At 40.7% G+C, this 24,666-nt stretch overlaps 1 protein-coding gene across 7 annotated transcripts in view; it reads left to right on the plus strand.

The window, feature by feature from the left end:
- ATP2B2 (ATPase plasma membrane Ca2+ transporting 2) overlaps positions 1-24,666 on the plus strand; it is a 360,194-nt gene that overhangs the window by 143,956 nt on the left and 191,572 nt on the right. Inside the window, exon 1 of one of the 7 annotated variants that reach the window (XM_018084880.1) lies at positions 14,691-14,713. The exons of the other annotated variants lie outside the window; for them this stretch is intronic. The gene's annotated coding sequence lies outside the window, so the exon portion shown is untranslated. Of the gene's footprint in view, positions 1-14,690; positions 14,714-24,666 lie in introns of those variants that run through there. 7 annotated transcript variants of the gene reach the window in all.

Below are 24,666 nucleotides of genomic sequence, written 5' to 3' on the forward strand. Positions count from 1 at the left end.
TTTTTTTTTTTAAGAGAAAGGAATGAGGTTGTAAACAGCAACATTTCGCCTATAGTGGCATCAGTGTTGTCACCTGAACGTATTTAAGGACTGTGAAGGAGAACTTCAGGCACAGGTGCTGTGTTTAAATCCACCAATTTTGGTTTTGATGCACAAAGCAACAGCTTTGTGCAACAGCTGTACCAAAATCAGCATAGGGTGAGAAATGGATATCCTACTTCTGGCTATTGATTTCCTCGGGAATGTTCTTCTGTTTGTGCCCTTTCTTCATGGTTCCACTTTGTGGTGTGTGTTTGAAAGGTTTCAGCTCCTGACAAGAGGAGTGTACTATGTATTAATGTATAAATAAATGTATTATTTTTCTGGCTGGCTGGCTGAGTTCCCTTCCCAATGTCTTTTTACCCTCAAGTCAGATATTTCTACTTTCAAATTTCATCCTTGACTGACTTTTGGTTATGAAATTAATAATAACAGAATTTAAAAATTTTTAGGATTTGTTGTCCCGTGTTGTATTAGAGGCTAAAAATATACAGTGAACTCCATGCAGATTTTATATAGAGAAAGGGACTAAACAGACTAGATTTTATTGGGCTGCCATCAGACTGGGTTTAAATGATGTACTTTTGTTTTTGCAAATAATGGTCAAACTGGCAGAGGGAAATGTAGTGAAAAGAAGTGAAGTGGTGACCTGTCTGCTCATCAAAAGCTGTTGGTTTGCAGGGTTTACAGTCCACTATTTTTAAAAAATTCAGCAACAGAACTGTTTGCCAGATCACTGTGATTAGATTTGGAATTACCGACCTTTCCTTCCTAGAGCCTCTGTTGCCTTTGCACGCTTATGGGTGGAATATTTTTGCAGTCACTGGCATAATTTATGAGGGTTGATAGAGGTTTCAGTCTTTACATGTGTTTTCTCCTCAGTGATTTCTGTTCTCTTCTTAAATGATTTCTAAAGGTATCTCAAGTGAGGATTTCCTGAATGAGAAGTAGCAGCTATAGTATAACTTTGTACTGTAGTTACTTTTCTGCACCTATGGATGTATGATAACATGTTTATGTAGGTGGTTTAATGCTTGTGTTTTATTTCTTTTGGGTTCTAAAGAGTTTTGGTTTAGTTATGACCTCACACTTTGATTTTTCCAAAATTAATTTATAATTCTGTTTGGTTGGTTTGTTTGGCTTTTTTGTTTTATGTATGAAAATGTCATCACAGAGTTCATACAGGAAATAGAATCATAGAATGGTTTGGGTTGGAAGGAATCTTAAAGATCATCCCACCTCCTGCCATGGACAGGAACACCTTCCATAGACCAGGTTGCTCCAAGCCTGGCCTTGAACACTTCTAGGGATGGGGCAGCCACAGCTTCTCTGGGCCACCTGTGCCAGGGCCTCCCCACCCTCACAGTAAAAAAAACGTTCTTCCTTGTATCTAATCAAACCTTCCCTCTTCCAGTTTAAATCCACTGCCCTTTGTCCTGTCACTATGGGGCCTTGGTGAAAAGTCTCTTTGTATTTTTAATAAGCCCACTTTATATATTGAAAGTTGGGTCTTCCTGGAGCCAGAGAATCATAGAATCATAGAATCAGCTGGGTTGGAAGGGACTTCTGAGATCATCGAGTCCAACCCTTGATCCAACCCCGCTGTGGTTCCCAGCCCATGGCACTGATGCCACATCCAGTCTCCTCTTAAAAACCTCCAGGGATGGAGAATCCACCCCCTCCCTGGGCAGCCCATTCCAATGGCTGAGCACCCTCTCGGGAAAGAAATTCTTCCTAATATCCAACCTAACCCTCCCCTGGCACAGCTTCAGACCCAGCCCTCTTGTCTTGCTGATGGTTGCCTGGGAAAAGAGACCAACCCCCCCTGGCTCCCCCCTCCTGTCAGGGAGTTGCAGAGAGTGAGGAGGTCTCCCCTGAGCCTCCTCTTCTCCAGGCTGAACAGCCCCAGCTCCCTCAGCCTCTCCTCACAGCACTTGTGCTCCAGTCCCTTCCCCAGCCTAGTTGCTCTCCTCTGGACCTGCTCCAGCACCTCAATGTCCTTCCTGAACTGAGGGGCCCAGAACTGGACACAGCACTCCAGGGGTGGCCTCACCAGTGCTGAGTCCAGGGGCAGAATCACTTCCCTGGACCTGTTGGCCACATTGTTCCAGGCCAGAATGCCATTGGCCTTCTTGGCCACCTGGGCACACTGCTGGCTCATGTTCAGCCTCCTGTCAATCCAAACTCCCAGGTCCCTTCCTGCCTGGCTGCTCTCCAGCCACTCTGTCCCAGCCTGTAGCACTGCAGGGGGTTGTTGTGGCCAAAGTGCAGGACCCGGCACTTGGCCTTGTTGAACCTCATCCCGTTGGAATCAGCCCAACTCTCCAGTCTGTCCAGGTCCCTGTTGGAATCAGCCCAACTCTCCAACCTGTCCAGGTCCCCCTGCAGAGCCCTCCTGCCTTCCAGCTGATTGACACTCCCCCTCAACTTTGTCACCTGCAAATTTGCTGATGGTGGACTCAATCCCCTCATCTAAATCATCAATAAAGATATTAAACAGAACTGGGCCCAACACTGATCCCGGGGGACACCACTGGTGACCGGATCCCAACTGGATGCAGCTCCATCCCCACCACTCTCTGGGCCCAGCCCTCCAGCCAGTTCCTAACCCAGCACAGAGTGCCCCTGTCCAAGCCATGGGCTGCCAGCCTTTTCAGGAGAATGCTGTGGGAGACGGTGTTCAAGGCTTTGCTGAAGTCCAGGTAGACACATCCACAGCCTTCCCCTCATCCACCAGGATGCTGCTGCTTTGAAGTATAGAAATATTATCCACAGGAAAAAAACTAAACTACCTTTAATTTAGAACGTGGATACAGCCTGCATTACAGTGCAGGGGGTGCAGGCATCGGGATGGGTTGGTGTGGATGTTGTGAAGTACCAAAATATTGGGTGAAAGAGAAGTGTATTAGATCTATTTGCTTGTTCAGTCAGTAAATGTACCTCTGAGTAGTGGCAACAATTCCTTGAAGTTACAGTGTCTATGGTTACGATTTCCTTGGAACAATAAACAACGGCGACTGAATGGCTTTTCAGGCCAGAAACAAGATCTTTTATTGTGCCTTCATTTCTTAGGAAGGAAGATTGAAACTCAATACTATATTTTAGTTGCAAAAATAGATATAAAAGGCATGTTTGATGTTTCTTCCTGCAAGAACTATGTTCTCAATGGCTAACACACAGAATAGGAGAATATGTGTCCCCTACGTATAGGAGTTTTAGTATCAATTTTTTAGTTAAAAATGCAAATGAAGCTCCAATGTGGGTTGTGAGTTGTGGCAGACCAGTTGTAGGCTGTGTGCACTGAGGCCCGGTGAGCTTTGCTGTCCCAGCCCTATTACATAAAGAACGTCTAAGCTGTTTCGGGTGCTTAGTACAGCCTAAACTGGATAAACAGGATGCAGTAAACAGATTACTGCAGTGTTTGTTGGGAATTCATTCTGATGTGGGAAGTAAAGGAACCATTAAGAGGTGTATAAATAGGGTAAAATGAAGAGGTGCTGTGCTCGAGTTGAACAGTTTCCGAGTTAACTGAGCAATGACTGCAAAGAGTTTTCTGCGGAGAAGAAGAAAACAGTCGGCTTTGCTTAAGTACCCATTGAGATAAATATGCTTTCGGTTTGGAAGGTATGTTTTCAGCGCTGAGGATTAAGTGGACTTGGCAGTTCCTTTGAGCTTGACATTGATATTGTAATGAGCTTTAAATAGCTGATTCCCAACTCCTCCTGCTCCCTGTGCCCCTGAGGTCAGCCCCAGGGTCAAACTGGATATCAGGGAGGTTGTCTTGCTCAGACACCCGAGGGACACGTCCCCAGGTGACACTCGGACTCCTGAAAAATCTGTCAGTTCATCATGACTCACTGGAAGTGCTACTAGCTGAGGAGAGAGCGGGGATTACACCACTGCCATCTGTTAGAGGCCTCCTGCTCCCTCCTGGCTGAGGCTTTGGTGTGTGAAGATGTGGATCAGGTTTTCGGGCAGGATGACGTTGCAGAACAGGGTGGTGAGATGTGCTTCTGCTCAGTGTGAAAAGCAGGTGACCAGAGCACACAGTTCTTGTGCCATTTCAGTGACCTCCCATTTCCCTGTTTATGTAACGGTGTCATTTCTGAAGAAAAAGTGCAACTTTCTCCTTATGTATTTGCACCATTTCCTTCCAGAGCACCCAAAGTAATTTTAATTTCTGCAGTAAGAATGAGAATGTGGTGGGTTGTGTTCTTTTCGTTTGAGAGAAGCCAACTTGAAAGCACAGAAGCAGAACAGGACTGGTACCTGCAATGTTTAAAAAGGATAAAAACCCCCTCGTGTTTATCATACTTGAAGAACATACAGGACCTTGACATTTCTGCAGTGAGATCATTGTGCCTGCTGTGTTTGCAGATCTTCATCAAGAAAATGGGCAGAAGCAACCAAAAAAGAGAAATACTCTGGAAATATTTGAAACCAGAAAAAGTAAATGCAGAATCGTTTGAGTTAATGCAGAGAACAAACTTAAACTGAAAATAGCTATTTTCGAAAACTTCTGGACAAGCATGAACCAGACCAGGCATTTTTATTCTGAAACAAATCCAAATCATTGCTATTATTCAGGAACAGTAATTCCAGGAATGGTAAGTTTGGATCATCCCCAGTGTGGTGAGAAGAGGTGGCCTGGAAGGTCTGTGCTCCCAAGGGAAGGATCAGCAGTAATTTCCCTCTGATACACAGAGAAGTGTAAGAGTATTCCAAGAGAGTACCACTTCCTGGGATGCCTATTTGTCAAATAAATATTGTGACCTTATTTCTCATCAGTTGTCAGGGAATGGATTAATTTTATAATCTGAATTAATATCTTATTTCTAATAACTAAGTGACCATTTGGTTACAATGCTGTAACCCATTTATGATACAGATGAGGGATGGGACAACAAAGTCCATAGGGACAGTTTCCCCTGCTGTGAGGAACTTTGGAGTAGCTGGCTGTCAAATTTTCAACTTTTTAAGTAGGACACTAGAATTCCTTTTACAACCATTTCATTTTTTAAGGAGAATCTTGTGCCTGTTCTGCAAAAAAACCCCAAGCCAAGCAAACCTGCATACCCTATCAACCTTGGAATCAAAGGGATCTGGAATACTGAATCTAATCTTTACCTGAAGACGATGACTTTCCTGTTGGACTGAGGAGTTTGCACCTCTTTCGTAAATTAAAAATTTAAACTAGAAATAGAAATATTTCAAGCTCTGTGTCACTTATCTGTAATTTACTGTAAATTTGAACTTTTAATGTTTGCCAAGACCCATACAAAAATAACTGTTTTAAACCTGCAACAAAGGAACTTTAAGTCTGTCCCTGGAACAACTCCCTGCAACTGTTCTTGTCAAGAATTCCAATGAGAACTTTTACTGGTTTTAAATTTACGATAGGCAAAATTCCATATGTTGTGTGATATACCCTCAGCAAAATGTAGCTCCTAATGCTGATTGTAAAGGCTGTGTTCTTACAGTTCCTAATCTGAGGAAACAGCAGCAATAACAAATGGTGGTAAAGAGTTGCTTCAAACCTGCTTTGCACATGTTGTGATCGAGGAGGTGCACGTGGTGACTTTGATATTTAATCTTTCTTTGGATGGTTTGTCACACTAATAGTTTCTAAAAAATTACTTTTATTTCCTTGAAAAACACAGACATGAAACACATGGCACCCAAAGAGCACCCAATGTTTTTTCAGCCACGACTTCCAGGTGGTCAAACCTGGGGTTTTTCCTGTTAAGTTGAGAAGTGACAGTTTCATCTTTGCTATCTCTTTTCTTCCTGTTAGTGTAGAATAAGGAGGGTCGAGTATGACAATATTCTCTCTCTGTTTTTTAAGCAGTGTAGGCACAAGGTGGGTGCTGGAAACCAATCCCCTGTTAAATTGGCACGTCAGTGAGGAGAGAACTCACTGCAGTTCTTCATTTCAGTTCTAACATGTAAACTGGTGTGTGAACACGTCCCCAGTTTGCTGAGGGTGCAACAGAGACCAGTTTGGGTTTGGTTTTTGCCTAAATTAGGGGCAAATTGCTGAACCAGAGCCCAAGTAAGAAATTCAGACTCCTATGACCTGAACCAGAAACTTGTCCCATGACCAGTGTAACTCAATCTCAAGTCACGTGACAGGATGTTTTTTTGCATTGTTTTAATAGAGATTTTTTTTTTTCCCCCAGACAAACTCAATAGTTTACAAAGTAGTGGTTTTCTGTTGTGGAGTAAAAACAACAGATCTTTTCAGCACATTTTAAAATCAGTTTCTCTGTGCTAAAATATTCTTTCAATGAAGAAAAGTCCCCCCTGATGCACGTTAGAATTGTGCAGAGGGTTTCTTTGGGCCATTGTAAGAGAATTTTGGTCAGTTTGTCTCTGTGGAAGTGAACTAGGCCTGTATGAATTGGCCTGAACTGCTTCTCATATTGAGCTTCTGATTCAAACAGGAAAAGATTTAGAAATAGGTTTTCTTCTTCTATACCATCTCTTCTTCTTTTCATACTTTTTGTGCATAAGATTAAATAGAAAAAAAACATTTATACAGTTCACTGATGCTTGTAAAAGCTTTCCATATCAAAGTGACCCACTCATAATTTATGTATAAATTTAAAGATATTTACAAATGTTCTATGCTTAACATAGAACATATGTTTGGTAATGGTAAAGCTTCTACTTTTCAGAATGTATCACTTCAATTTTATGGCATCTTAAGCTGTTCTAAAAATCGTTTTTGCCGATGTACAAAAGTATAAAATGCTGGACAAAAAGTGAAGGGAATTTTTGAGAATTTCTCTCCTGTGTTTTTGTTAAGTTTGTGAGTATTAACATTTTTTCTCCTTCTACTGGAAACAGATTTTGTTGAGATTCTCAAAATTGTTTTAAAATCACAGTGGTCAGCATTTTCTTTTCTATTTCTAGGTTTTACTAAGATACTCATGCAACTAATACAAACATGGATTACATTTAATCTGGGGGGATAAATAGGAGCAAAATTAACTGCTTTATTATTATTAACATGTTGAACTTTTAGTCATTAGTATGGAATGGCTACTTTCATATTAATCTCAAATCTCAACAACCAATGGTCACCTTGAGCATTTCTGAAATCCACTGAGTGAAGTGAAAATTAACTTGTTTGTTCACAGTGCTCTTCCTGAAACCTTATTACACACTCTGCTTGTTCCCAAATTCCAGCTGTGTGGCAATTGCTGGCAGAAGAGATTGGTTGGGTTTTTACAGAGGCACAGTAGTTTCTCATCTTCATTCATGTCCTTTTTCCTGAAGCCAGTCTGAAATGTAAAGAGTGACTTTTCTTGTGCTGTAGCATCTTTAGAAGAGCTGATATTTTAATTCTGTGTTAAGTATATTTATATATATACATATATATGTATTTTTTTTTCCACTTTATGTTCTCCTGGACCAATAATATTCCAGTTTTCAAGCTGTGGAGTGGCTTCCATCTTCCACTGGATGGTTTGATGCAAGATAAGATGCAGACAAGGAATGAAAAATAAATATCTCCTTCTCCTAATTTGCATTAATGTGTCACTGGGGCACAATATTTTCCCCCAGTCCATTATCTCATTCTCAGTTCAGTTCTTGTTTACAAGCCATGGTTTGCAAAGTGGCTCTGCAGAAAGTGTTCTGGGATTTTGGTGTTTGTGGCACAGAGCTGCCATAATAAAGTAGTGCTTGAATGACTGTTTGTGTGGGTGAAACATTCCTAAATTGATGAAGCACTGCCTGCTTTCATAACCTGAGAGATTTTGTCATTTGGATAAGGGCAAATCATTTGTGTTTTGTGTTCCTTCATCATCTTCTGAAAAAATCTTTGTGTGTGTGTTTTAGTAGCCTGAAAGGAGAATTCTGCAGGTTTCATTTAGCTTTAGAAAGTGCTTTGCCCTAATGGAGGTTATGCAAGATGCTCTTAACCTTCCAGGGTGGCTTCTCCAGGAATTCAGAGAAACAGGCTGTGAAAGCACTGGAATCTTGGGGATCTCTGTAGCCCTTGGTTCTCAGAGAAAAAAAAAAACAAAAAAAGAGAAAAATTTCGGTTTTGATGAATTGTATTTAATGATTTTAGTGATGTGCCTGAATTTCAGAGAAACACAATAATTTATTAGGCAGCAGTGATTCAGGCTGTAAAATATAAAGGACCATAGTAGGAACACTACTGGTGGTAGTGGTTCTGTCTGACCTGGCAACTGAAGTGCAAAATGTCCCAGTGCTCCCATGCAGAGACTGGTGAGAGCTGGTGTTGTGCTGCACTTGCCAGAGGGTGAGCAGCCCTTAGGCTCCCTGAGCAATTAAATATAAATATTTTAAATAGAACAGTTGCACCACTGAAATAACTGTGAAATGTATTTCCTAGAAACGACATTCACTGAGATGTGTGATTCCCAGGACTAGAACCAGCTGTAAATTCTCTTTTGCTGAACGATTTATTAAGAAGTTTGCCTTATTTATTTTATTCTGTAGTGTGGGTTTTTTTCTTCATTAAAACCAGCAGGATTTTTGTCTTATAATGCAACTGGCCCTTCATACCCAAACTAAAGCAGATGTCAAATGATGCAGGTTCTTTTTTTTTTATGAGCAAACTGCATAATTGGGCAGTAAGTAGCTGCTGTTTAAGTTTCTTGGGAGTCATTTGTTTGCAAGTCAGCATTACAGGGCTTATCAGCTTTGTGAGCTGTGTGTCTTCCACACTGTAAGAGCTTTGTGAGGAATTTGAAAGCTTTCAGGAGCTTGCAGGGCTGCAGCTGCTCTGCCAATCCAGGCTGATTCCTGATCCTGGTCTGGGGCAGGAGGTTTTCTCTCAGGTGTCCTGTGTGTCTGTGGTTATTCCATGCTCAGCCCTTCCGAGCCCTGCTCGTGTATGGATTGTGGAAATAGAGCCCCACTTTGAGTTTCCTGCTAAATAAGTATGTTACTGATCTAAAGAATCACAAAATAACCTCAGCTGGGAGGGACCCACAAGGATCACCAAAGCCCAGCTCCTGCCCCTGCACCCAAAAATCCCACCATGTCCCCGAGAGCGTTGTCCAATATGTCCACATGGTGCTGATCCTGTAGTTGGGATTTGAGTGGGACAGCTTTACCATGGAAATTTTGGGAACTTCCTACTTAACTCACTCCGGAAAGCTTTGTTATCTGGGATTAGTGGTCCTTCTTAAATGAGAGGAGGGTATTTTTAAAGCTGTGTTTACGTTTTGGTCAAATGTTTGGGACATTCTTATTATAGTTTGTATATTTTCATTGTCATAATTATGGAAAAGGCATGGTGGGGAATGAATTTGGACTGTGAGAACAGTAGCAAGAGTACACAAATACAGTGTTGAAATCCTGTTCTCTTGGTTAGGACATGTAACACAACATGTAATTAAATAATAATTTTACTGGGGTTGAAAGGGGTTTTGCATCTTGGGTTTCTGCTGTTCTACCTACCTTAAAAAGCAGTTGAATGATTTAAAAAGACTGGTTCTCTTGAAAAAGAAAATCTTTTACAAAGACTTAGAAAGTAGAAAACGTTTACTTTGAAAACTTTCTTCTCAAGTAGGAATTCTGTTCTTAAGTTGTAAAAAGATTTGTCATGACAAATACATTTGGATGAATTTAGACTAATAAAGTTACTTGAGAAAATGTTTCATGTGACACAAACCAAACTTTGTTATGGACATTGGACAACCTTACAGATAAAAGAAATGTGTGCAGATCAATAAAATATAACAAAGATACTGTTGGGTCAAATTTTGGGGCCCGACCTTTATTGAGTGCCAGTTGATAAATCTCTAGAAGTCAGTGGAGCAAAACTGTTTTGTGTTGGTTACTCACCTCAGTTTATGGCAAACCCCCGTTCTCCCAGTGCCCTATTTTTCTGTAACACAGAATAGAATCATGGAATGGTTTGGGTTGGAAGGGACCTTAAAGATCATCTCATTCCACCTTAATGCCACGGGCAGTGACACCTTCCAGGTTGCTCAGAGCTCCAGGCAGTCTGGCCTTGAACACTTCCAGGGATGGGGCAGCCCCAGTTTCTTTGGATAACCCATGTATTGGCTCAGTTCCCAGCTGCCACAGGGAGAAGGGGAGGTTGCTGACCTGCCTTTCTGCCTGTCCTCAAACAGCATCAGAGAAGAGACTGTTGCTGAAGGCCAGTTAGTGATTTACCTCCAACTTTGGGGGCACCATTCATGATGTCAAATATATTCAGCCTGAATAAAGAAATAGGACTGGCAACATCTGGGTTTGTACTTGTAATTAGTTTGCATTATAACGATGGTCATCCCTGTATTATAGTTTTTTTGCAATTATCTTTAAAATCTGGAGTCACAATGGCTGCCTTGCACTTATCACTTCCCTTTGGGGGCAGTAACGTGACACCTTCATAAAATATTACTGCTCAGTTGCTATCTATATGTCTGAAAAATGTGCTGCAGGGGGATGTCTTGGATACTGCTGCAGCAGCACAAAAAATCTGTGCAGTTGAGTTTGTTTTTACCTTTCAGTAGACGAGGTCGAATTTCCTTTACCCACGCAGGTTCTGGAGCACATTTTTTTAGGGGAGATGTCTGTGAAATCCTGAGGTACAGCAGACACTTGGTTATAAAATGCAGAGCTGGGAGGTGAGTTTTCATCTGGTCATCAACTTATGGGGTACTCACCTCGTAGCTTTTTTCATAATTTATAGTTGTTACACCTTTTGGTGAAGCAAAATTGCTGAGAAGATGGGAAAAGGAAGGTCTGATATAAAGGTCACCCCTGAAACTGTAACAGATACAATTGTATTGATTGAATCAAACCCACTTCTTTATTTCAGACTTCTGGTAGACAGTTTTTGTTTAAAAATAGTAGTTTCTTTTAGCAGTTCTTTTAAATGAGCAGTTTTATTCTTGAATTTGAAATGACATTGCTAAATTTATGGAAAAACAGGTAAAGGGTGGCCTACTTTTTCTATTACCCTTTTCCCATTTCATTGCTTCCTAGTTTTTTCATTAATTTAGTCCTTATCTACTTTTTTTTTTTTCCATGAGATTGTAGATTTTAAAATGTTGCTAAAATTGCTTTCTGATTTCCTATAGACAAAAATCCAGTTCAGAAGGGAAAGGATTTGTATGGCTTGAGAAACAAGTGGTGTTTGTGCCCTTCCCCCAGGCAACAGGAAACACCTCCCCAGATACCTCCCATCACCTCCATTCTTCCTTATTCATGCCTTGAAATTACACTCTCTCCTTTAATCTTGTACCTATGCCTTGATACAATGATTTGTCATATTGTATGGATTTTTTGTATCTTATCTTAGGTAGAACTCATCAAAGAAATAACAATCTGGTGCTACTGTTACGGATTTCCTAAAAGCTCCTTGGACAAGAAACAATGTTCTGTCTGTTCCCAGAGTTATCTAGGCCAGTAAATTAGATTTATGTACAGGAAAATATGTCGATGTCTGCCTAACAAAGACAATTTCTATAATGCAATGTGATAAAAACATTCAGTTACTCTGAGTTTCAAGCAAGTTGTAGAGCAGTGGCAAAAGCGACTTTTCCCAAGTAAATCCTTTGCTAAAGGAATATCTTTCCTAAAGTAGTATCTTGATATTTCCTAAAGTAAAATTTTTAAGTGACTTTGCTGAAGTAATATCTTGGAGTGATCTTGAAAGTCCCTTTCCTACCCTGTGAACTGAACTTCTCTCCTTTTGCTTCTATAACTTTTAAGCACTCCCCACTCCAACTGATTTTTTTTTTCTCTGTAAATTTAGATAAAACAGAGTTATTCAGGAGGGAAAGTATCATAAAGGTAACATAAATAAGTTCCTTTAATACTTAAACTAAGCCTCCTCTGCTCAGGTCGAGAGTGGCTGCTTGTGAACACTTGCATTCTCAAAAATAGGAATTATATAAAAAGTGTTTATTTGTATAAAAGTTAAAGTGCCAACAGTGTCTGCTTTGAAGTGACACTTACCTGGGCTGGAGCAGCCACTGATGGGCTCTTCCTCCCATTACCTCCAAGCACTCATTGTTCCCAGCTATGGACACAGTGGAATTTTTGGCTGTGCTTGGTGCACTCTGTACTTTTGCAGGTCACGGTGCCATTTGAATAATTGTCTCAGATATTTACTGGCTACTTTTTTGCCTCCTGTACAATATGTGCAAATCCTCCATAAATCAGAGTTGCTCTTCAGTTAAGCCAGTTAGAAATGAGCTGTGTGTTGCTGGAGTGAGTGGAGTTTCTCGTGGAAGCACGGAATTACTTGCTGAGCCAACTGCTGGGGTTAAGGGAGTAAAGTTAGAGACTGAGTAGCTGTGAGATAGAATTGTGAGTATATTCCAGGATACACCTCTGTTTATGATGCTTAATCAAATCAGTGTCAAACACTTGGAGGACACCAGTAAAAAATGTGCTTAATGTGTATTTTAGTTCTGCCAGGGCAGACTGGCTCTGACATTCTGGGTTTATAATGATACGAAACCCAGCAACTCATCACATTTTCAGGGCTCTTGTGCTCAAGTTCTTGGTTGGACGTGAAATGTGAATAAAAATCCATAATTTTTAAATATGCATCAAACAGATCTTTAGCATATTTATCACTTTCACCAAAGAAATGAGTCATTCCACTAACAGCAATTGCTTCTCAGTCCTTAAGAAAAATACTTTGTGGAGGCTGCACATACTGCCTTCATGTTAAGGTATAACTTTGTTTTATTTTGGATAATTTGCATGCTCTGAATGTACTTTTCAACAAGTGGTATAGTGCTATATTTTCTTTCTGTAATATTTCAAAATTCCTTAGTTACTTAGATTTTAATCATTTATTTTAATAGTTGGGTGAAGGCATCTCTAATATTTTTGAGTCTCTTTTTGCACTCAGAAAACTTAGAATATGGGACTATTAGTTTCTTCACCTGAAGGGTCTGTACATGTGAAATACTACTTTAGGTTCTGGTCAGTCAAGAGTGCATAAACTTGTAGAATTTGATCTTCTAAAGTAAAACTCCAACAATGCTTATTTTTAATGCCACAGTATTTAGACTGTATCACAAGTCTTTATTAGGCTTATAGGAGAAAATGTTGTGCTTTACAGATACGAAGATGTAAAGGATTCAGCATTTAATTTCATGACTTTTTTGTGGTGTGACAATGATAAACATAATTATCCCCATTAAGATATAGTAGCTTTCACTGAGATAATTTGAGAATAACTAAAAAAGCAGCACTAAATCTTTCTTACTTTTAGATCTTATAATTAGAATTTTATAATTATTTTCTTCTTCTAATCGAAATTCTGCCTTTTCTTGATGAGATAAAATGTTTGCCTGTGGGAAAGTTCAGTGCCTGATGTTGAGACAGTGTGATGTGGGTGTTCTGTGAAGCTGAACCTCTCCTGGCTCCTGCAGGTACACTCTGCAGTTCTGTTGTTCAGGTACATTCTAATGTGAGAAGAAACAAGGAATTAAATGATGGATGTTCAGGACACACAGAACCAATATGAACTTGGAGTGTAGGTGTATATATATCTGTCTGTAGATTCTCTTTCCCATAAAAATATTGGTTTGGATTTTTACATGTGTTGCTACTACTTGTCCCAGTTATTTTTTTATGGACCTTTTCTCAAACTGAAGCCAGTAAGAACTCTCTTTCCCTTTTTTCTACTCCTTCAATTCCTCCAATTTTTAAATTGAGAATAATAGGTCAATATATTTGTGTTCTTTATGGAAAAAACCCCGTTACAGTTCAATTTGGGCAAGTTTTAAAAAAATAAACGTCTAGGCTTACATGGTGTCCAAACCTCTGAAGAGAAGCTGAAAAGTAGGAACACTGACTTAGCTGCCTCCCTTCTTTTGTGATGTTTTAGTGGTTGAGGGGTTCAGTGAGGGAGGCAGGCATTCAGTTTTGTCTTCTGCTTGATCCCATTTAGTCCACTACCTCTTATTTTCCCGAATATTTCCGTAACAGATAACTTTCCTGGTGTTCTGGATTTGATGTGAAGACTTTCTTTGCTCTTTTTCTTTCTCATGTTTCACGTCCAGTAGTTAAATAAACAGGTGAAAATGAGTGGCAGGGGATGGAACTCTGATAGCTTCCTGTCTTTTCAGCAGCATTTCCTAAGAGCGGTTTTTTAGAGTCGTTATTTCTGGTTTCAGTGCCTCCAACTTCAGTGGCTCTTGTTTTGCTTAGTTTTGCACATGCTTACATTTGTTCTGTGCGTGGAGAGCTGTCTTGTCTCTGGCACAATAGCCCGAGGTGTGCACAAAGCCCAGGCTTTATTTTCTTGAGTAGGCACGGCGCATTAAGAAATTAGGAACACAGGAACTGACATGGCAAATGAATCCACTTTCTTTGCTGTCTTCTGCTGCAAACTAGTGAATTCTGCCAGGGCCAGTTCAAATTACCTAGAATGGAAAGCTGCAGAACTGTCAGAAGCACCATCTTATTTTTCAGAATTTGTTACTAAAGGAAAGCATCTCCCCACTGGTGCTCCCTCCTCCTTGTCGTGCGTTCCCTGTGCCGTGTGTTCTGCACTCGGGAGCTCAGAGCTGCTCCTGCCTTTCTTCCCAGAGTGTTGTGTGCAGTCAGCTGGGAAGGGGAGAAGGGACAGAGGGATCCAGAGGGGGTGGAGAGAAGGAGGAAAGGTGTGTCTCTTCTGACACACGTTCAGAGCACTCTGGAGGTGTAGTCTTGGGTGAGTACATCATACCATGGTCATTTGTGCCTCCTTGTAACGGGGAGCTGTGTCTCACTTGCATAATTTATCTGCTGGTTCAGTAACACAATCCCAGTGGTTGGAGAATTTCAGGTATGGGAGATTAATGCTTTTAATGGTGACTTTCTTGCTGTGCTTTGCTGTGCATCAGGATTATTGGATGTTCTGAGGGAAGGTACACAAGCGGTGTGGACACTGAGTAATAAGCTGGGTTCCTTTTAGGGCAGATCTGTGGGTTTGTGAGAGAGAGAATGTCCCTTATTAATTCGCAGAGCCAGAAGGCAAATGATAATTGCTTTGAAAACGTTCCCTACATTGTAATTTTGGAAAGTATGGTAATAGAAATGATTCGTTATAATAGAGCTATGTATGTAAAGACCTCTGAACTATTACTGTTTTTACAGAATTTATTACCTAGTGTTGATGTTGTACCTGAAATATTAATCAGCTGCTTATATATTCTTTTTAACAATTGTCACTGAACATACTTTTTAGTCAATTGCAAATGCAATGCTTTGGGATGAGTTTTGTAGACAACAGTAAATGTTTGATATCACTGGAAATATTTGGAAAGAAAATAAGCAGCTTACTAATGAACTTTATAAAATAATGCTTATACTTTGCATAGATTTCTGTATTGAAAATGTGCATCCTTTCTATTTAAACATAATCTTTTAGAAGTGCATTCAGTGCCCTGTCAGAATTTCACATGCACTGCTGTTTCATTCTTTTCTTGCTTTCAGACCTATATAATAGCTGTGAATTTTGTTTGTCTTTAACTTGAGCTTAGGCACCATAAGAACAGTATTCAAATATTTATTTGGGAGGTTGGAATATTTCTGAACTAACTTATCCTGTTAAATGAGTGAAATCAGACTAAATACTTTAGTAGAGAATAGAATTCATCTCTATTCCTGCTTCTTATCAAAAGTAGAGAGGAAAATAGATTACAGTAGTATTTTTGATAAAATACATCAACATTCTGCAAGTTTTCATGTTTTATGAAGTCAAATTTTGCTTGTCCTTGAATTTTGAATAGATTCACTGTGCAGTTGTAGCTGAAATTCAAATGGTACTGAATGTCTGGATGGGGTGATATATTTGGATTTGCAAATGCTTAAATGAATTTTATAACTTCTTCGGAAGAATTAGCTGAAAAGGGATTCTCAAAAAGACTTTGTTTTGGAAGGATTCAAGTTACATGTGGAATATTGGCAGCCAATCTGCCATTCATCAATCTACCTGAGCTTTTTTCATCCCCTGCAGAGAGACAATCCATACTTTTTAAAATGTTCCTATGTGGGCAAGTCTGTGAACCTGAATTCTGCCTGAAAATACCCAGAGTTCGTAAAGCATGGTTATATAACTGGTGTTGCATAATAATGCATTTAATGATATTCTAATAGGAGTTTACTTTTATCACTGTTTCTTTAGGAGAAAAGGTTGCAGGGATGTGACTAATTACCCTCCTTCTTTAAGGTTATCAGCTGTCCTCGTTTTCAAGGACATCCCTTGCTAACAGGGACAACCCTGGAATCTTGGAGGCTTTGTTGAAAATGGGGCAATGTTCTAATTTCAGAAAAATATCCCATGTCAACCAGAAATCTGAGCAGCTCCAGAGCCTCCCGTGGGCTCTGAGGGCATCACATCTGGCCGGGGTAGGACCAGCCCTGGGTGCCTTTCCTCTTGGGAGAAAAAGATGTGGAATACAGAGGTGCTGCAGCAGCCAGAAATCCCACTGCTGGAACAGGCAGCAGTACAGATGCAACAATCCTCCTGGTTTTAGATATAACACAAAATAATTTTGTCCTCAGTTTTTCCTTTCTGTAACTTCCCTGTGGCTGCAGAACTCCCAACAAGTCATGGGAATGGGTCAGCCAAAAAGGGTTCATTGTCCCGTTCCACTTGAATGGAAAGACCAGGCAGCAAATGCTGGAGCATTGGAAGGAATTTTCACAGAGGTTGAAGCTAAATTTAAAGGAGGAACAGCTCTCTGCACTCTCTGTTCTCAGACAGTTGTCAAAAGAAAAAAGTGGGTTTAAGAAGCGCTCAGATTTGTTTGACGACTTTGTTATCTCTGTACTTGAACTCGGGATATTTTAAATGTGTTTTAAAATAAGGAAGTCCTGGGATTATGTAAGAGGTTAGCCAAGTACAACATAGGGAAAGATGCAGGAAGGATTAAAACCTGAATTTACTCTGGATTTTAATTGTGTGCTAAGGCATTTCTGAGTGTTTATATATCCAGAGGTGTTTCCTGTGGAAGAGGTCACTGATACCTCAGTTCTGCCCCTCTGAAACAGGAATGCCTATAAGGTCATTCCTGGATTTCACTGAGGTTTCCTATACTTGAGAAAATCTTGTGTAAATTATGTATTTTATTGCAATGAAAACTCCCTAGTTTTCCTAGCATGGAGACCTTAATAAATTTGAGGGCTTTAAGAGTTTTAAAATATAAACTCCTTGACTTTTCTCAAAATAGCCTTCATGGCATCTGGGATTTCTGCATCTTGGGTTCCAGAGCTGCCCAGGTCAGCAGCTCTCCTGTAGATGTAAAAGGCTCAGTAGGGTATTTAAATACACAGTCATCACATTCAGCCTTGTAATCCAATGTGTAAGTTAAATAGGAAACTACATGCATTTTTCATGTATGGAGGTGTGTCAGGACACATGGGAGACTTTCCTTTATTGCGTTTGGTGTTTCAAAATGTATCACAAGCACATACCTGGTGTTTGTCTCTGTGTTACAGCAACAATGATTTTGAACACAAACAATTCTAGTTACTGTAGCTTTATTTTGTAACAGTGTCAATACTTGGTGTCAGTTTATCAACAGCTGAATGGGTTTAAAAGAATGTAGTTTTTTATTTACGGCAACTGACTCTTACCTGGGTAAGTGACAGTTCTAGTGTTCCATTACTTCCCCTTCTGTCATTTTGCAGTATAAAATTTCGTGCATCTGCCAGCTCAGTTCCTCTGCTTTGCTGGAAAGATTTCGTGCACTCCCACTTCTTGTAATTAGAATAATGATGCAAAATTTTCTCAAGGTTAAGGAAACTGCTGGAACCACAAAATTGAACACGAACAAGCTGTAATTGCCTGGTTTCTTGTGTGAAAATCTGAAACTCCCAAAGAATTATGATAGTTTTTGTGGGGAAGGTGCACTCTTAGGATCAAGGGAAGTGTCAGTTCTTAACAGATGCTGATCACCAAGGACTGAGCTTTCAGCTGAGGTGAAGAGATGATTTTGCTCAAGTTGGAGCTGATGTGCACCAGCAAAAGCATATGTGGAACTATTTTTAAGCTATTATTTAAGTTGTAAAAATCAGCTGAAAAGTGTTTGCCATTTCTTTAGTAATTAAAAAAGGATCACTTCCATGATAATGCACCGTGTAGATTAAGTCCTTCAGTTCTCATTGCTGCTCATGGGATTTGTAAGTGCTGCAAAATCCATATGCATTGTAACAGAAAACTTGTTTGAGGGTGCCTTGGAAAGCTGTTCAGTCTTTATTTCTGAAACTTTGGGTGACTTTAAGTTGCCCAAATCCGGTCTTAATTGGATTTGCCTTTCAAAGAGCACTGCTCTAGGCTTCAGAGCTGTTTGATCTGAATGCACAGAGGTGTTTGGTTAGCAGGGTGTAAATACTGCTCATATTTGGACAGCATGGCCACAGGACTCTGTGCCTGACAAGTTTGGCAATATATCTGAGAGGCAGGAGTGAGGATGTTTGTTTCTAGCCCAGGATGGCAGGAGAAAGCCTTGCTGCAGAGCAGTATCAGGAGCTTTTCTTCCATCTGAATTACATGGAGAAGGCCTGTGTCAATTCTAGCCTTTTTCTGTCTCCTCTCTTGGGCTACAGACATTTGGGAAAGGTTTAAGGGCATCTCCTGCTCTCTATAGATTTGGAAAAGGTTTAAGGGCATCTTCTGCTCTCTATAGACACTTTCCTGACTCCTTCATTCTCCAGTTTTCCTGCTTGCCTATCTTTCCTGACATGTGGTATGACAGCAGTGCCTCCACTGGGGCCTTTCCCACAACCCCCATCTCCAAGGGTGCTGGAGTTGCCCTGCTGCTGCCCAACTGCTGAGCATGAGGTAGTGCTGGGAGACATTTAAGAGCTAAATTAAAATCCTTTCCCAGGCTAAGAGATGCCACCACTTGTTCTCTGTGCTGCCACCTGCCTCCCTGTTGCTTTTTCTAGGTGGGTGCTGATTTGATTTTGGATAAACATCACAGTGAATGACTTCATGTACAAGTTCTCTCTTTACTGATATTGTGGTCCCACTGAAGTACTAATTGATTTGGTCCTCTGTTTTTCCACCACTGCACATGATTCCTACCCACTTTGTAGGACCTTTCCCCAGCAGAGCCCTTCTGCATAAATTGCAACCTTTAGAAAGTTGGTTGAATTGTTAATTTTTGAACGCTGCTCTGATTTGCTTTTTCTGCCTGTATATGCCTTTACCAAAGCCTCATTTTTCAAACTGTGTTTATGAAACAAGGGTAGAGTTGATTAATAATCTGCTGCTGTCTTGCTTTGATCCTGAATGGTCATGTTCAGTTTTAGGTATTGCATTGTCTTGTATAATGTAAAACTTCCAATATAGCAGAAGTTGATATTGCTTTGAGTATTTTGGGGAATTATGCAACCTGCTAAAGCTAGTAAATAATTATTTTTTTCCCTGACAATCAAAATTAATTCTTCTTAGCAAGGTTATCTTGATAGTACTGTGAATAGAGATTTGTAAATGCACCAAACTCCTTCATTGATGTGACCCAAGTCCTTTAGTTCCAATATTTTGTGGACTGAAGAAAAAAAAGTTTTTAAAACAATCTTTTTTATGTGGCTAATCCTATATATAAGAAATGCAGTTAATCTGTATTTGCAGCATTTGACCTTGAGTTTCAAATGTGTTTCTGAAAATACACCCCAGGATTAGTTTTTATTAATATGAATGAGCAGAATTTATGTAAACTTTTTTTCCCCCTACAGTGCCAATATGAAAACTTATTTTTCACTCTGGAAATGAAGTTCTATTCCCAATCAGTTTGGCAAATTACACCCAAACTCTTCATTTACTCTTAGCAGTAGTGTAAAAGGGGTGGCAATATGTAAGCAATGAGAGCAATCTGGAATGGCAGGTGCAACTTAACTGCTGTTTCAGAGATGCTTGAGCCAAAATATGGCCATTAAACTCTTTAATAATTGTCATCTTCAGTCTTTTTAACTTTCTTGCTCCGTTTAAAACCTGTAAAGTTGCATCTGGAGTGTGGTGACCAGTCTGCCCCATATAGGACAGACACTGGTGACTGGAGGAAGTCCAGTAAAGGGCCACAAAGGTAGGAGAGGCTGAGTGTGCTGGGGTTCTTCAATCTGGAGAAGAGATGGCTTAGGTGGATGTGGTTTTATTCTTTTCTTCAGTTGTCTATTGAATATCCAGTGGAGGGTTATAAAAGAAGGAAAAGTCCGATTCATCTCTGAGCTTCACAGGTAAATGCATTTGAGGTGACAGGTATGAGTTGCAGCAAGGGGAATTCTGGTCAAATATAAATAACTTTCTCACCAGGAGGATGTTCCAACATGGGAACAGTGGCCCAGACAGGGTGGGAATCTCCATCCTTGGGGAGGATGTTCAGAGCTCAGCTGGGCATGACCCCGAGCGAGCTGTTCCACATTTGAAGCTGGCACTGAGTTGGACTATATGATCTTCAAAGGTCCTTCCCAACCTAAATCACCCCATAGTTTTGTTAAGAATATTTGAAAAAAAACCCCAAAACCCAAAAAAGAGATGTTTGATTTGAAGTAAGTTTTCAAAGAAGAAATTCAGGGAAGCCTGAGCCTGTGTTTTTGTGAGTCATGTTCAACTCTTGGTCTGATGGGACCTCTATGAGTGTTGTGCCACAGAGCCAGTTGGTTCTCTGGCAGTCTTGGAACACTGATTTGAAAGGGCAGTTCATGCTTAGCTGTTATTATGGGTTGTTATGCCTTCCATGTGGCCGACTTGCTGCTCTTTCTGAAGTTTTTACATTTTTACATGATGAATCTGTGGTTTTCTGGTGTTTAAATTGACAAGTAGAATTTATACAGGTAAGAGCAAAGTTGCAGAAACAGGGGAAAAGGGTGAAAGCAGCACAGTCCTGTCCTGTGTAGGGAACTTAAAAAATGTTACAAGTGTAGTCCTCGAGTTCTTTGCCTTCAGACATTTTAATGGAGTTGCTTCTAAGAGTGACAAATGACCTGCCCCAAATTTCTAGATGGGTTTTCCATTTACTGTGTGAAATCATGTAAAAGTTAGGGTGATAAGAAAAAAATGTTGACTTCATCTTGACTGCTTGACTCCATGTGCAGTTTGACACTTGTTGCTGCAGTGTTATTACAGTGGTTCTTAATTAATGTGTTAAAGCACCTTTCCTGCAAGTGTCACCTTCCATCAGGTGAGTTCTGCTGCAGTGGGAATAATGAGGGATGCACCATAAAATATTAAACAATACCTCTGATAATCATCTTGATAATGGTCTGTATCTGTGGATAAAGAGGAAAATGAGCTATGATACAACTTAATGCTCAATTAACGTGAAGGTGGAACTGCTAAAAAACAGGGTGGGCTGACTAAAGTCACAAGGATAAAAAGCAGTAGGTAACTACTATTTCCTTTCTTGTTAACAGGAAAATTGGTAAGGGAAGTCTCACTATAATTCTGGGGCCTTACAGGTGTCACTTCATCCTTCAGAGACCTTAGTGGATAGGGTGGACAGGCAGGGCAGAGGGGGAGTTCAGCCAGCCCAGGTCAGAGGGGTCAGAGTGCTGGGTGATTCTGGAGCAGGAGCTCTGACAGCCAAGAGGCTTCTGTTCTCATCTGGAGGGGGTGAGGAAGAATTAAGACAAATCTTTGCTTACAGAGGCAACTTGCTGGCAGAGTGAGATGTTTTTTAACAAGTCACAGAATCACAGAGTCATTTAGGTTAGGAAAGACCTCTGAGATCATTGAGTCCAACTGAACACCAACAGGTCAACTAGACCAGAGCACACATCCAGTCTTTCCTTAAACACCTCTAGGAATGGTGACTCCACCACCTCCCTGGGCAGCCCCTTCCAATGTTTAACAACCCTTTCTGTGAAGAAATTCCTCCTGAAGTCCTTCAATACAGCTCCTTTCATTGCTATTGTGGTGTTTGCAAATGTACATTACATAATGGTCTTTCCTTCTGTTCTGTTCCTGTTAGATAAGTGATTTGATTTTGAGTTTTGACCCTTATTTGAAGGGTTATTTTCATAGGGTTCCTTTTCAATGTTTTATTCTTAATGGATTTGCAGGTACCTGAGGTGGACTTTAGTTCTTGTTCCTAATGCATCAGCTAAGATGTTACAGAACCCTTGTCTACAAAGGGAAGCTTTCTTGATATGAAGTTACAGGTTAATGCACTGCTAAAAAAATGATCTTGTGTCTAAAGTGCCTCAGAAGGTTAACTGTGGGAGAGAATTTTTAACAATTAGAGTCAGTTCCCTGTAAGAGGGAGGCAAAACTCTGAGGCTATAATCCAAAAAGGAAGCCTATGCAATTTAAATAAGAATCTGGGGATAAGACACAGAAAGTTGTGAAGATCAGTAATGCTGAGTGAATTATTTAGCAAGTCAGGGGAAATAAAAAGATTATGGAGACAAGAAGTAGAACTAGAGTTTGAAATGTGTCTCCATCAGCAAGTCATTTGGTGCATTAGAGGCAGATCAATAGCTTGAAGCAGTCAGTGTTGAGGCCTCTGTGTCTGTGGGGGTTTCATGTGGGACCAGATTCAGTCTGTGCCTGTGGGCTGAAAGTGCTCCCTATATGTGACTGGAAGCTTTCCAAAGGCCCTTGATTGTTTCTGATCTGTATGTGCCCAATGCTTTTGGTGTGAACCTGCAGCAGGGCCTCTGCTTTGTCTTTTCCAAAAGAAATCTAGTTCCTGAGCCCCACAGCTGCTCCCCAAACAGAGCTATCAGACAGAAACAGCGATGGATGGAGGAGTTACTTCAAAACTGCAGCGTTGCTAAAATCCGAAATGTGAATGTAGGGCACAGCAATGTCATCTGGCTGTGAAGCCTGTTGTAAAAATATATCATCTTATCCTCTGCTGGAGAAGCAGAGGTCCTTCTCTCTTAAAGTGGAATTTATCAAAATGAACTATATTGGGTTAAATCCATTTTCTTTGAAGCTGATAGTAAAGCTTCAACTGATGTAAATGGGAGTAGAATTAGGCCAACACTGATCACTTAAGGGAAATCAAAATCTAGGCTAGAGAAAAGGCAAAGATCAGCTCTGCACAGATACAGAAATAGTTCCTGTGTGCTGTTCCACTGGTGGCTCCTGTGTGCTTTAGTATGAGATGGAGGGCTCATTTCTAGGGCAAATGTCACTGAAATCATTGTACTAAGTGTGACCAGGAACCAAGTTAGTGGTTACTGGCTGGGGGATGCTGGTGTTGTGCAGATCCAGCTGCAGCACAGTTCTTCTGTCTGTGGACATTTTACTTTCAGACATGGCCAGACCTGTGAAATGCTGCATGTATGACAGGCCTTGAGGAGCCCTTTGCTACCACTAAAAATTTACTCTCTGTGTTCCTGCTCTTCGGGCTTTCCTGACAACTTGTGAGGACCACTAATTCAGACTTAAATACCTTGGGATTTGGAGTGCTGAGATACTAAACAGCTTAAGTGCAAACGGACTGAAAGTCTTCAGCAAATGTATATACCAGCAGTGTCACTCCACTTTCTCCTGTGCCATCTGTGTTCAGGTCTCTGCAGGAGGATGCCACCTGCAAGCTGCCTGTTTTTCCCTGTACTGTAAACAGCAATGCCAGTACAAAGAAATGTGTGGTTTGTTAGTCAGGCCAGTGGGGCTGAGACTTGAAGTCGTTCTCAGTCACTGATTTGCTCCTTAATTTGCTTTTATTTTGTTATGTTTGGACAGCCTTTCTGCTCTGTTCTGGAACAGCAGAGAGGCATCTCTCTCTCACTGGAGTAAATGTTAGCAGGCTGTTTACGAGGCTTTCTGTATCTGTGTACTGGGATGTCACTCTGGTGTATGAAATGTCTTACACAATAGCAATATAGCTGTGCTTATAATGTGACTCTGAGGAACAAACTCTGTCACAAGGAATGACAAATCCACCAGTGCTTCTTATGCAATTAAAATGGCAACTTATCTTCGCGTGATTCATGTTTCTTCCTCTCGAGCTGGTGAGCTGTTCCAAAAAGGAAAACGCTCCCATCTCCTGGTCCCCCGGCTTTGTGCATCCCTGCTTCGGGTGCCTTTACACTGATATAACCCTGGGGATGTTTTAATCATAAGAGAAAAAGCGCTTTGCGACTCCCGCCCGACTTCCTGTCTGCCCCGAACCGCAGCCTCAATTATATTAATCTGGCTGTTGCCTATTTAAGCATCGTTGCTACATCTTGAATGACAGCGGGGTAAACAGATTCAGCAAATAAGCCGTTGTTCCTGTGCGCCTGCGAGTGGCAGATCAGGTCAAGCAGAGCAGCAGTGACACAGGAGCACTCACGCAGCTTTTCCTGTGTCACTGCCTTCTGCCTGTGATGTCAATGCCCAGCCCGGGCACACGGAGTGCCACAAGGACGCTTTGCAGGCTGCTCAAATGAGCTGTACGTGCTTTTGGCGGCGCCGGGGTGACACTGGGGAGCTGGTTAAATGGAATGGTTAAATTTGAGGAATGGTTAAATAAATTCAGGATGGACGCACGTTTTTCGTATCTGTGCGTTTTCCTGAAGGTCACTCGAGTTGCTGGTACAGAGGTGGGAAAGGGTCTGTTCTACTCACTGTGTTTCCACAGACTCCCAAGTGCTAAAAGTAACTTTTTTGACAACGGAATACAAATACTTTGGGCTGGAACTTGTTAAGTTTTGTTCTTGCAAGAAGTGACAAAGAGCAAGATA

This window comes from Manacus vitellinus, unplaced genomic scaffold, assembly GCF_001715985.3.
Source record: "Manacus vitellinus isolate BGI_N305 unplaced genomic scaffold, ASM171598v3 scaffold_77_pilon, whole genome shotgun sequence".
NCBI lineage: Eukaryota > Metazoa > Chordata > Aves > Passeriformes > Pipridae > Manacus > Manacus vitellinus.